Source organism: Poromitra crassiceps (assembly GCF_964638095.1).
Source record: "Poromitra crassiceps genome assembly, chromosome: 14".
In the NCBI taxonomy this organism is placed as follows: domain Eukaryota; kingdom Metazoa; phylum Chordata; class Actinopteri; order Beryciformes; family Melamphaidae; genus Poromitra; species Poromitra crassiceps.
Window position 1 is genome coordinate 34,220,747 of NC_139633.1, and position 13,739 is coordinate 34,234,485.

A 13,739-nucleotide genomic window follows, 5' to 3' on the forward strand; every position below is an offset into this window, starting at 1 on the left:
TCACTTATAGTCATACTATCACACTGCCCAGTCACTTATAGTCATACTATTACACTGCTCAGTCACTTCACTTATAGTCATACTATTACACTGCCCAGTCACTTCTAGTCATACTAATACACTGCCTAGTCACTTATAGTCATACTATTACACTGCCCAGTCACTTCACTTATAGTCATACTATTACACTGCCCAGTCACTTATAGTCATACTATTACACTGCCCAGTCACTTCACTTATAGTCATACTATTACACTGCCCAGTCACTTATAGTCATACTATTACACTGCCCAGTCACTTATAGTCATACTATTACACTGCCCAGTCACTTCACTTATAGTCATACTATTACACTGCCCAGTCACTTATAGTCATACTATTACACTGCCCAGTCACTTATAGTCATACTATTACACTGCCCAGTCACTTATAGTCATACTATTACACTGCCCAGTCACTTCACTTATAGTCATACTATTATACTGCCCAGTCACTTATAGTCATACTATTACACTGCCCAGTCACTTATAGTCATACTATTACACTGCCCAGTCACTTCACTTATAGTCATACTATTACACTGCCCAGTCACTTCTAGTCATACTATTACACTGCCCAGTCACTTCTAGTCATACTAATACACTGCCCAGTCACTTCTAGTCATACTATTACACTGCCCAGTCACTTATAGTCATGCTATTACACTGCCCAGTCACTTATAGTCATGCTATTACACTGCCCAGTCACTTATAGTCATACTATTACACTGCCCAGTCACTTATAGTCATACTATTACACTGCCCAGTCACTTCTAGTCATACTAATACACTGCCCAGTCACTTCTAGTCATACTATTACACTGCCCAGTCACTTATAGTCATACTATTACACTGCTCAGTCACTTATAGTCATACTATTACACTGCCCAGTCACTTCACTTATAGTCATACTATTACACTGCCCATTCACTTATAGTCATGCTATTACACTGCCCAGTCACTTCTAGTCATACTATTACACTGCCCAGTCACTTCTAGTCATACTATTACACTGTCCAGTCACTTATAGTCATGCTATTACACTGCCCAGTCACTTCTAGTCATACTATTACACTGCCCAGTCACTTATAGTCATGCTATTACACTGCCCAGTCACTTATAGTCATACTATTACACTGCCCAGTCACTTATAGTCATACTATTACACTGCCCAGTCACTTAGTCATACTATTACACTGCCCAGTCACTTCTAGTCATACTATTACACTGCCCAGTCACTTATAGTCATACTATTACACTGCCCAGTCACTTATAGTCATACTATTACACTGCCCAGTCACTTATAGTCATACTATTACACTGCCCAGTCACTTATAGTCATACTATTACACTGCCCAGTCACTTATAGTCATACTATTACACTGCCCAGTCACTTATAGTCATGCTATTACACTGCCCAGTCACTTATAGTCATGCTATTACACTGCCCAGTCACTTCTAGTCATACTATTACACTGCCCAGTCACTTATAGTCATGCTATTACACTGCCCAGTCACTTATAGTCATACTATTACACTGCCCAGTCACTTATAGTCATACTATTACACTGCCCAGTCACTTAGTCATACTATTACACTGCCCAGTCACTTCTAGTCATACTATTACACTGCCCAGTCACTTATAGTCATACTATTACACTGCCCAGTCACTTATAGTCATACTATTACACTGCCCAGTCACTTAGTCATACTATTACACTGCCCAGTCACTTCTAGTCATACTATTACACTGCCCAGTCACTTATAGTCATGCTATTACACTGCCCAGTCACTTATAGTCATACTATTACACTGCCCAGTCACTTATAGTCATGCTATTACACTGCCCAGTCACTTATAGTCATGCTATTACACTGCCCAGTCACTTATAGTCATACTATTACACTGCCCAGTCACTTATAGTCATGCTATTACACTGCCCAGTCACTTATAGTCATACTATTACACTGCCCAGTCACTTATAGTCATGCTATTACACTGCCCAGTCACTTATAGTCATACTATTACACTGCCCAGTCACTTAGTCATACTATTACACTGCCCAGTCACTTCTAGTCATACTATTACACTGCCCAGTCACTTCTAGTCATACTATTACACTGCCCAGTCACTTATAGTCATACTATTACACTGCCCAGTCACTTAGTCATACTATTACACTGCCCAGTCACTTCTAGTCATACTATTACACTGCCCAGTCACTTATAGTCATGCTATTACACTGCCCAGTCACTTATAGTCATACTATGACACTGCCCAGTCACTTATAGTCATACTATTACACTGCCCAGTCACATCTAGTCATACTATTACACTGCCCAGTCACTTCTAGTCATACTATTACACTGCCCAGTCACTTATAGTCATACTATTACACTGCCCAGTCACTTATAGTCATGCTATTACACTGCCCAGTCACTTATAGTCATACTATTACATTGCCCAGTCACTTATAGTCATAATATTACACTGCCCAGTCACTTATAGTCATGCTATTACACTGCCCAGTCACTTATAGTCATAATATTACACTGCCCAGTCACTTATAGTCATAATATTACACTGCCCAGTCACTTCACTTATAGTCATACTATTACACTGCCCAGTCACTTATAGTCTTCTTCTTTTCGTTTCTTTGAAGCATGGTGTTATATGACAGTTTCCCATTTCTTTACACAGTTCTTTGCGTGTTTATTAAACTCTGCAAGGTCTTCTGAGCTGCAAGGGTTGGGCAGCAGAGGGCAGACAAGGCAGTGCTCCATAGTGTGGTCTGCTTCTCCACATTCACAGGTGGTTGGGCCAGTCATGTAGCCCCATCTGGCCAGAGCAGCTTTAGATCGTCCCGTTCTTGTTCTTAGGCGGTTGAGTGTCTTCCACTGAGACCAAGGTGCTTCTGAGCCAGGGGGGAGGTTTTCAGTGGGGGGGATTCCCATGTCAGTTTGAGGGGGGTTATTCTCTAGCTTTTCTGTCCAGAGCTGGAGTCTGGTTTCTTCTCGGGATGTTATTAGTGGCTGGACATGGCTGAGAAAGCTTCTTCTTGACTTCAGTCGTTGGGCCGGGGCTTGACGTCCGTAGAGGAGGTGGCGTTCATCACTAGTGGCTTTTGTCATCTCAACTCTGCTGGTAACTTCCCGTCTGGTGTCAGCGGGGGCAATGCCAGCGAGGAGGTGCAGGTGGTTTGTATTGGTGGGTTTCAAGCAACCAGTGATCAAACGGCAGGTGTTGTTCAATGCTGGGTCAAGTTTCTTGGCATGGGTTGATCTCTCCCAGACAGGGCATGCATACTCTGCAGAGGAATAGCACAGAGCCAGTTATAGCCACTTATAGTCATACTATCACACTGCCCAGTCACTTCACTTCTAGTCATACTATCACACTGCCCAGTCACTTCACTTCTAGTCATACTATTACACTGCCCAGTCACTTCTAATCATACTATCACACTGCCCAGTCACTTCACTTCTAGTCATACTATCACACTGCCCAGTCACTTCACTTCTAGTCATACTATCACACTGCCCAGTCACTTCACTTATAGTCATACTATTACACTGCCCAGTCACTTCTAGTCATACTATTACACTGCCCAGTCACTTATAGTCATACTATTACACTGCTCAGTCACTTCACTTATAGTCATACTATTACACTGCTTAGTCACTTATAGTCATACTATTACACTGCCCAGTCACTTCTAGTCATACTATTACACTGCCCAGTCACTTCTAGTCATACTATTACACTGCCCAGTCACTTATAGTCATACTATTACACTGCCCAGTCACTTCTAGTCATACTATTTCAATTTCAATTTCAATTTCAATTTGTTTATTTGTTCGATAGGGGACAGGTGTACATTAACACATTGAATGCCAGCCATGTTTTCATTCCTGTAGGTAAGTTGTGCCAGGGGTGTTTTTGACGATTCTGGCTCATTTTAGAACAGCCGAGGATTCTTTTCTGTTAAGAATTCATGAACACCAATCATCTAAAAATAACTAATAGAATGTGTGCTTTCTCTGTCTAAAAGAGTTAGTTTGCAGAGTTAGTAGTTATGTAGATATTAGCCGTTGAGTACAGCATGGTTTCAGCGTCTGGAAATTTATTCAGAGATAAATGGCTTTTTGTGAAACAGTCACTTTAACCATTCATTTTTGGCATCAGTAAGACCGTCAGACATTCTAAACAATAGTTTTGAACAGTAATTTCCTCCATAACAACAGGAAACACCCCTCTCATTCAAACTCCTCCCTCCGTGTGTCTTCTCCTCCTTCCTCCTGGCTGTACAGCGGGCGTGTCAGAATCGCTTTTGCTGCTGCCTGCCTGTGTGCCTGCCTGCCTGCTTGCCTGCGTGCGGACGCTCCTTGTGCGAGTCAAGATGGGCCGGGGAATGCGTGGGCGATGGGCAGATGTTGATTCTGGCCTTTCTGAGGTGTTTCAAAGTGTGTTTCACCTATGATCTATTTTGCAAATCGCTCTCCGCTCTCTGTGTGCTGCTGCCGGTGCGCGGCCGCTCTCAGGCAAGACAAGTCTTGAATGGATTACTGTAAAATCGCCACGCCATTTCCTTGAACGGCTTGCTCCCGCCGCAGTTTTTTCTTTGATTTCGGTCGTCTGGGGGAGCACTGTCAACACTTAGTGGGTCGGTAAAATAGATTATACACATTATCTTGCTCCAATAGTGATCTCGAAGATGTAAAAGTTGTTGATTGATGTCCCACCGTCAAAAAAAAAAAATGTTTATGTAAGACGAGTAAACTCGGCTCTGGCACTTAAGCGTTGGATTATGTAAGACGAATTATTTCGGCTATGGCACTTAAGGTGTTAATGAACATTTCAGAAAAATGTAAATGCACGACAATTACAGTCACAGGACTGGTTTCCATTGTTAGTCCCCCTGCCAGATGATACAGGCTTAGAATCCTGGTAGGGGTAAAAAGTAACATAGTGCAACAAAATAAATTTGAAATGTAAACATAATACAAAGTGCAAGTATGCCCAGTCACTTATAGTCATACTATTACACTGCCCAGTCACTTATAGTCATCACACAGCCAGCAAATGTGGCCTCCAGTAAAACATGTATAGGTGTGTCATCCATTTAACATCTGCAAAATTCCAAAATCCACCTTGACAGTTTGTCCTGCTTCACACTCACACATCTCCATTTAGAAGCTCTCCAGCACAGCCTCAGCCTGGTGAAGAGCACCTGGATAGCAGAGTGTTCCCCAACTAAGATTTGCCCATCTGGTCTCGGGTTTGAACCAGCAACCTTTCAGGAACAAGCCTGTGTCTCTAGTTTCTAGGTTTCCACCACCACCACCATCCATTTGCCAAATACAGTATACACACTTTAGGACATAATGATAATGTTGCATTTTAAAGTACTTAAAGAGGTGACTGGTGAGTAACCATCAGCGCAACTCAAACTTCAGACTGAGGTTTTACCTTAACGACATCAGTGTATTGTAAAATGCTTAGATCAGCCATTGCCAACCTGTGGCCCTGGGCCCACTTCTGTGAATGTGGGCTGAGAACACATTATTTGGTCAGGTCAAGTTTATTTGTATAGCCCTAATTCACAAGCATGTGTCAGAGGGCTTCACAGAAAATATGTCTAGCTAATTATAGCTGACACAACAGCAGCAAATTACAGTAGTAATAATAACACATTGAACAATCATGGAGAAATATAGAATAGCATGGGTGCCATGCTTTAGGGTAGAATGGGTGCTATGCTTTACAATAGTGGGGGAGGAGGGATCAGGAAAGGGAGGATGTGGGGAGGGAGAGCAGGGAGAATGTGAGAGAGGAGAGAGCAGGAAAGTGATGAGGTGGGGAGGGAATGGGAAATGTTGGGGAGGAGAGGAGGTGGGGAACGGGGAAAGAGAAAGAGAACGGGTGCCATGCTTTAGAATAGAATGGATGCCATGCTTTAGAGTAGTGGGGGAGGAGAGTTCAGGAAGGGGAGGAGGTGGGGAGGGAGAGCAGGGGGAGTATATGAGAGCGTATGTGTAGAGAACAGGGAAAGGAGGGGATGCCATACTTTAGAGTAGAATGAGTGCCATGCTTTAGAGTGTGAGAGAGAAGAGAGCAGGAAAAGGGGGGAGCAAATCAGAAAATCTGACTACTCTAGCCATACTGTTTACAGTTGAATGTGGGCTGAGAACACATTATTTGGCCCCCATACTGTTTACAGTTGAATGTGGGCTGAGAACACATTATCTGGCCTCCATACTGTTTACAGTTGAATGTGGGCTGAGAACACATTATTTGGCCTCCATACTGTTTACAGTTGAATGTGGGCTGAGAACACATTATTTGGCCCCCATACTGTTTACAGTTGAATGTGGGCTGAGGACACATTATCTGGCCTCCATACTGTTTACAGTTGAATGTGGGCTGAGAACACATTATCTGGCCTCCATACTGTTTACAGTTGAATGTGGGCTGAGAACACATTATCTGGCCTCCATACTGTTTACAGTTGAATGTGGGCTGAGAACACATTATTTGCCCTCCATACTGTTTACAGTTGAATGTGGGCTGAGAACACATTATCTGGCCTCCATACTGTTTACAGTTGAATGTGGGCTGAGAACACATTATTTGGCCCCCATACTGTTTACAGTTTAATGTGGGCTGAGGACACATTATCTGGCCTCCATACTGTTTACAGTTGAATGTGGGCTGAGAACACATTATCTGGCCTCCATACTGTTTACAGTTGAATGTGGGCTGAGAACACATTATCTGGCCTCCATACTGTTTACAGTTGAATGTGGGCTGAGAACACATGATTTGGCCTCCATACTGTTTACAGTTGAATGTGGGCTGAGAACACATTATCTGGCCTCCATACTGTTTACAGTTGAATGTGGGCTAAGAACATTTTTGAGATTTTCAAGTGGGCCATGAGTGGGAAAAGGTTGTGAACCGCTGGCTTAGATGATTAAAACCGTTCACTGTACCAAAACATTTCAGAGTGGTTCTGGTGTCAACGATGATGAAGATGAAGATGATGATGATAATGATGATGAGGAGTCAGACGAGGAAGAGGAGGAGCAGGATGGTGAAGACATGGCCGAGGACCAAGACAAACGGAGGTGAGGTTCTCCGTTTTAAAAACTGGAATCTGCTGAGATTTGGTTTTACTGTGTTGTTTCCAGAGGTTCTTAGACCAGTTTTGTCCTTCAGATTATTCTGAGTGATGCGGTCAAATTAAAGGATCCCAGAACTATATTAGTTATAAAAAATACAGCACCAACACGAGGGTCGCAGGTTCGCGCCCCGTGTTGCCTTGGTCGGATGTCCATACATGCACAATTGGCCGTGTCTGCGGGTGGGAAGCCGGATATGGGTACGTGTCCTGGTTGCTGCAGTAGCGCCTCCTTTGGTCGTTGGGGTGGAATTAGGGGTGGGCGATTCAAGATTCAAGATTTTTATTGTCACTCCATGGTACAAGTATCACGTGTGAAATTCTTGTGCTGTGGACTCCGTTTACGACATAGTACAAATAGGCAACAAGCAATGAGCAATAGGCAATAAGAAATAGGCATCAATAAGCAATACTAAGCAGCAATAGGCAATAAGGCAGAATAGCGATAAGACAAGTCAGTGGCATATTCATTGCACATAGGTGCACATGTCATGTGCATACGTTAGACGTGTTCAGACATTTTAAATTCGACGTATTTGACATACAGTGCAAATAGCATGTACCTTATTAAACATACAATTAAACATTAGGCATTGTGCATACGTTAGACGTGTTCAGACATTTTAAATTCGACGTATTTGACATACAGGTGCAAATAGCTTATAACTTGTTAAACATACAATTAAACATTAGGCATACATAATGCCTAATATATGATATGGCAAAAATATCATACCACAATTTTTTCAGGCAGGATCACGATCCACGATTTTATCACGATTATTTTTCATATTTTTAAGACTATTTTGCAAGTTACTGAACAGTACAAGTACAACCAAACTAATTTCAGGGTTCATACGGCCATGAGAAACCTAGACAAGTCATGGGAATTTAAAATTCAATTTGTTTTATAAATATTTTCATGTCGTTCATTTACGCTGAGTTTCCAATAATTCATGTGCTAAAAAATAATGTTCACAAGCATGCAAACACTCTATCTATCTCTTGGTTCACTGTTATTTTTACAGTAGGGTTGGGCGATGGGACGAATATATTGGCTATCTGCAATTGAGTTGCGTGATTGTCATTTGTCAATTGTCAATTTGCTAATTTAATGGAGAGAGAGAGAGTGGGGAAAGAGCAGAGACATGCGGCTCAGCAGACACACACACTAGGGCTGCACGATATGAGGAAAAGCTGCGATGTGCGATAACACTGTTCAATGTTGTGATGACGATATGACCTGCGATAAATTAAAAAATGCTATAAACAAAAATATTAATGGGTAGGGGTGCTCCGATCCGGCTAAGCCACGATCCGATCCGATTCCGATTCCTGGGGTCACGATCCAAATCCAGAATCGATTCTCGATTCCAACGATTCTCGATTCCAGAATCTAGAATCCATTATGATTACGAATTCTCAATTATGTAGTTTTATATTGCAATAACACACAAAGGTAAATCTAAGACAAAAAATGACAAATGTATTAATGCTGAACTTCAAATTCAACTTCTGAAGTATTACAGTGAGGGCCTAAATTCATTTTGCAATATGAGTGTGTTAATTTAAGCATACGTATCAGTAAGTGGCACGGGATTCTCAAAGCCTGTGTTGAGGGTCATACGAACAAAAATGCACTCTTGAAGTTAAAAAAAATCCAAAACCAACAAGTTCATTATTTACATTTTTACTTCATGAAGAACAGTCATTTCTTACACATGAGATTACTTTTAGCCTTTTAGTCATAACGATTATTGAAAGATATTCCATATTCCAGACTGAAATGTTATAACAGAAGTGGATTATTGGCAAGAATGACATGAACATTTGGACACTTATTCAGCCGGTATCTTGCATGTTGCGTTCAGTGTTTTTTTTTGCGATAACACGTGACTTTTGCGATGTGTTCATCGCGCATTTTCATATCGCGATGACGATGAAAATACGATTAATCGTGCAGCCCTAACACACACACGCACGCACGCACGCACGCGCACACACACACACACACACACACACACACACACACACACACACACACACACACACACACACACACACACACACACACACACAGCTGATACAGCCAGCAGTATCAGTATAAACTTAGACTTGACCTAATTTAATAATATGGCATCAGCCGACCCAGTAGCTCAGATATAAAATCAAATAGCTGGTGAATAAACTTAGTCCTGAACTGCTGAGCGGGCTATCTCAAGCCAGCAGTATCAGTATAAACTTAGACTTGACCTAATTTAATAATATGGCATCAGCCGATCCAGTAGCTCAGATAGATTTTAGCTGGTGAATAAACCTAGTCCTGAACTGCTGAGCGGGCTATCACAAGCCAGCAGTATCAGTCTAAACTTAGACCTAGACTACCTAGACCTGAATTAGCAGTATAATATTAGTCATCCTAAATAATCCTAATAAATTTTGATTTGACCCAATTTTATTGTTGTCTATAGAGTTAGTTCCACCTCTGCGCAGATTCCCCCGCTCTCTTCTCTCTCTCCCCCTCAGGTGTCCTTCATTGGCCTGACGTACACCCCACCGCTGCAGCCCTAGGTCCGGCCGTCATCGCCCTAGCCACCTGTCGTCACTCTAGGCCATCTACCCACTACTCCTTCTACTGTCTGACTCCCCGGGCTCATCACCGTCACCGACCCCTATCCTCATCATCCTGGTCACCTGCTTGCCTAAGGGAAGGGGGGGGGCGCCCCCCCAGCCCCCCGCCCCCGCCGCCTCATCATCACCTCCAACTCCTATCCTCCCCTCCTCTTAATCATCACCTCCGACTCCTATCCTCCCCTCCCCTCCTCTTAACCCATGTCACCAACGCGGACTCATGGATTCCTCAGATCATCCTCATGGAACTCCCAATCTTGTTACCCCTTTTTTCACCTAGCTAATTAACTAGTATTCTCTAAACCTACGAACACTTAAAGACTGCATTTTCTACTTCTTTTTGGACTCTACTTTTTAGATTTTCAACTCCCTTCCCTGATCTTAGGATAATTTAAAAATTACATTTTTATATCCCTTCTGTTGGACTCTTTTTTACATTTTCAATTTTCTGTTCTCTTGTAAATTTTATTTCCATAATAAACCATTCACAGAGTTTCATTATCGGAAACTCTGTGCATGGTTTAGCCCGGCATCTCTCGGCCTGTCTCGGAGGGGAGTCCCCAGATGGGGGTCCGCTGCTGTGGCCTGGGTGGGCCCGTCCCCCGCGTGGCCTGCTCTCACGCTCTCAGTCACTATGCTGGTGGCTGGGGGCTGGGGGGGCGGGTCGCGTGGGGGCTGGGTCCGCCCGGGCCGCAGCAATGGGCCCCTAGCACAACGACCTCACAAGGTTCCTCCTCAGCCAAATCACTGGGGCAATCCATGTGGCGATCCATGTGTGGATTGCCACCATATGGTGGAAAGGTTTTCTTGCGTTCACTGGGGGTGAGGGGGTGCCGCTGTGTCCCGGCCTGGCCTTCCCTCCCACGCCTTATGTGGGCGGGGGCCGGGTCGGGGGGCATCGGTGCTCTTCATCACTGGTCGAGGGCTGCCGGTTGGTTTAGAACAGCTTAGGTAGGCGATAGATTAGCTACAGCCTAAGGCTGACCTGTTAGTGTTCAGGCTAAAATCAGACTAGAGCAGGGTAGGATAGGCCAGATTAGGCTGTAGATTAGCTAGATACTATGTCCCAGTTAGCTCTGGTTAATGCTTAGAGTAGTCAGTTGTCTGATCTTCTCCCCCCTCCCCCTCTCTCTTTCCCCCTTCCCCCGCTTCTTCCCTTCTTCCCCCTTCTTGTTCTCCTCTCTTTCCATGCTCTTTCCTCCCCCACATCCCACCGCCCCCCCCTCCCTTCTCCTGCTCTCTCCTCCTTCTCCCCCCCTCTGCTCCTTCTCCTCTTCTCCCCTATTTTCCTGAATCCCTGCCACTTCCTGCTCTCCCTTCTCTCACATTCCCCCTGCTCTCCTACCCCTGCACCCTCCCACCTCTCCTTCTCTGCCTCTCTCCTCCTCTCTGTCCTCCCCCCTCTCTCACATTCCCCCTGCTCTCCTTCCCCTGCACCCTCCCACCTCTCCTTCTCTGTTCTCTCCTCCTCCACATTTCCCATTTTCTCCCCACCCTCGCCCTAATCCGGGCCCGTATCCTACTCCCTCCCTCCACCCTAGACCCTACCTCTACTCTACCTCCCCTGTACCCTTCCACCTCTCCTTCTCTGTTCTCTCCTCCTCTCTGTCCTCTCCCCTCTCTCACATTCCCATTGCTCTCCTTCCCCTGCGCCCTCCCACTTCCCCTTCTCTGTTCTCTCCTCCTCTCTGCCCTCTCCTCCCTCTCACATTCCCCCTGCTCTCCCTCCCCTGCACCCTTCCACCTCTCCTTCTCTGTTCTCTCCTCCTCCACATTTCCCATTTCTCCCCACCCTCGCCCTAATCCGGGCCCGTATCCTACTCCCTCCCCTCCCCCAACCCTAGACCCTACCCCTACCCTGGCTCTCCCTCCCCTGCACCCTCATCTCTCCTCCTCTGTTCTCTCCTCCTCCACATTTCCTATTTTCTCCCCACCTCCCCCCTCTCCTCCCTCCTCCCTCTCCCTCCCTCCTCCACTCTCCTGCTTTCTTCAAATGTTCAAATGTTATCTTTATTCTGTATATTCTTGTTACTGTGTGTTAGCTAGAATCAGCTAGACATACTTTATGTGAAGCCCTCTGAGACATGCTTGTGAATTAGGGCTATATAAATAAAAAAAAGAAAGAAAGAAAGAAAGAAAAAAAAAGCGTTGAGCAGTGTGAGAGAGGCAGGGGGGAAGGAAAGAGAAGGTGGAGCAGAAACGCGCTCTCCTGAGAATACGAGGCAGCAGGATGAGGGCAGATTAGGAGCAATGCGTCCTCGCATTTTCAATAACTGACAAAGTCCGACTGAAGCAAATTAAACTCAAACTATCACAAAGAGCAGCAGAGATTCAGACTCTTTTTGCGCGATGAGTTCCGCTCTATCTGCCTGTTTGTCTCTCTGCCAGTGCCCGCATGTTTAGTGTGCGTGTGTGTGTGGCATGTCATTTTTAACACTGTTCATAACGAGGAGAGCAGAGCGTGTGTTTAGGCTATCGTCCGGCTCCGTCCCCAAATTAATTTTCATCGTCCCTGATGCTATTTTTTACGTCCCCGGGATGACGGGAGGTCCTTTGTGTCAAGGCAAGCCCTGGTTAAGAGAGTGTGTGTGTGTGTGTGTGTGTGTGTGTGTGTGTGTGTGTGTGTGTGTGTGTGTGTGTGTGTGTGTGTGTGTGTGTGTGTGTGTGTGTGTGTGTGTGTGTGTGTGTGTGTGTGTGTGTGTGTGTGTGTGCGTGCGTGCGTGCGTGTGTCTCTCTCAAACTAACTGCCCCTCCATGTTGTCTCCATGCTGCTGCACTTTGCAAAGTGAAAAGGGGGAGGGGAGGAAAACTTTGGAAGCGTCTTTCAGACATAGAAATGCAACTGATAGAATGTGCACTGCATGTAGCGCCATTCTAACGATCTGTCTGGAAAGGCAGATCGTGGAGCCATTCTGATCGTGAGCGATCTAAGATCTTCATATCGCCCACCCCTAATACACATAAGAAACACACAGGATCTACTGTCGTGCCCCATGTTGCCTTGGTCGGATGTCCATACATGCACAATTGGCCGTGTCTGCGGGTGGGAAGCGGGATATGGGTACGTGTCCTGGTTGCTGCACTAGCGCCTCCTTTGGTCGTTGGGGTGGAATAGCATGATCCCACCATTTGCTACATCCTGCCGGTGAAACGCCTCGCTGTCCGGTGAAAAGAAGCAGCTAGCGACTGCACATGTATCAGAGGAAGCATGTGCTAGTCTACAACTTGCCCCAGATCAGCAGAGGGGGTGCAGCAACGACAGGGACAACTTAGACAGGTGGAATTGGCCGAGTACAACTGGGGAGAAAACTGGGGGGAAACAAAAACGACGACGACGACAAGTGATCAAAAGACGGAATTAATTTAGATTGAAATTGATGATGATGTTGTTTTAATGATGCTTTCTCTGAATAATGTCAGTGTTTCCATTCCTCTCTGCTCTCTAACAGCACTGCTTCCCATTCCAACTGGTCTACTGTCAGGAAGGCTCTGACTGAGGTGAGACTCTCTCCACGCACCAAGTGTTCTGCACTGCATTGAGAATTCTTATTGTTTTCACTGTGTGTGTGTGTGTGTGTGTGCGTGTGTGTGTGTGATTGTGATGGACAGATTGATACGACCGATGTGCTCTCTGCCATGGGGGCGATCCCTTCAGGATTCAGACCATCAACTCTTAATAAACTGCTGGTGGAGGAAGGTTAGTACACACACACACACACACACACACACACACACACACACACACACACACACACACACACACACACACACACACACACACACACACACACACACACACACACACACACACTTAAAGGAGGACTAACCCCTAAAACAATTTTTTTTCAGCTTTCAACTAATGTATATGGCTTTTGAGGTGGTGTGTGAAG

At 44.9% G+C, this 13,739-nt stretch overlaps 1 pseudogene across 1 annotated transcript in view; it reads left to right on the forward strand.

Moving 5' to 3' along the window:
- The window catches only part of LOC310789162 (nephrocystin-1-like), a 63,224-nt pseudogene that overhangs the window by 11,732 nt on the left and 37,753 nt on the right, over positions 1 to 13,739 (forward strand). The window contains exons 6-8 of the transcript in view: positions 7,044 to 7,165; positions 13,299 to 13,347; positions 13,459 to 13,546. The product of the transcript in view is annotated as a nephrocystin-1-like (transcript). The remainder of the gene's footprint in view (positions 1 to 7,043; positions 7,166 to 13,298; positions 13,348 to 13,458; positions 13,547 to 13,739) is intronic.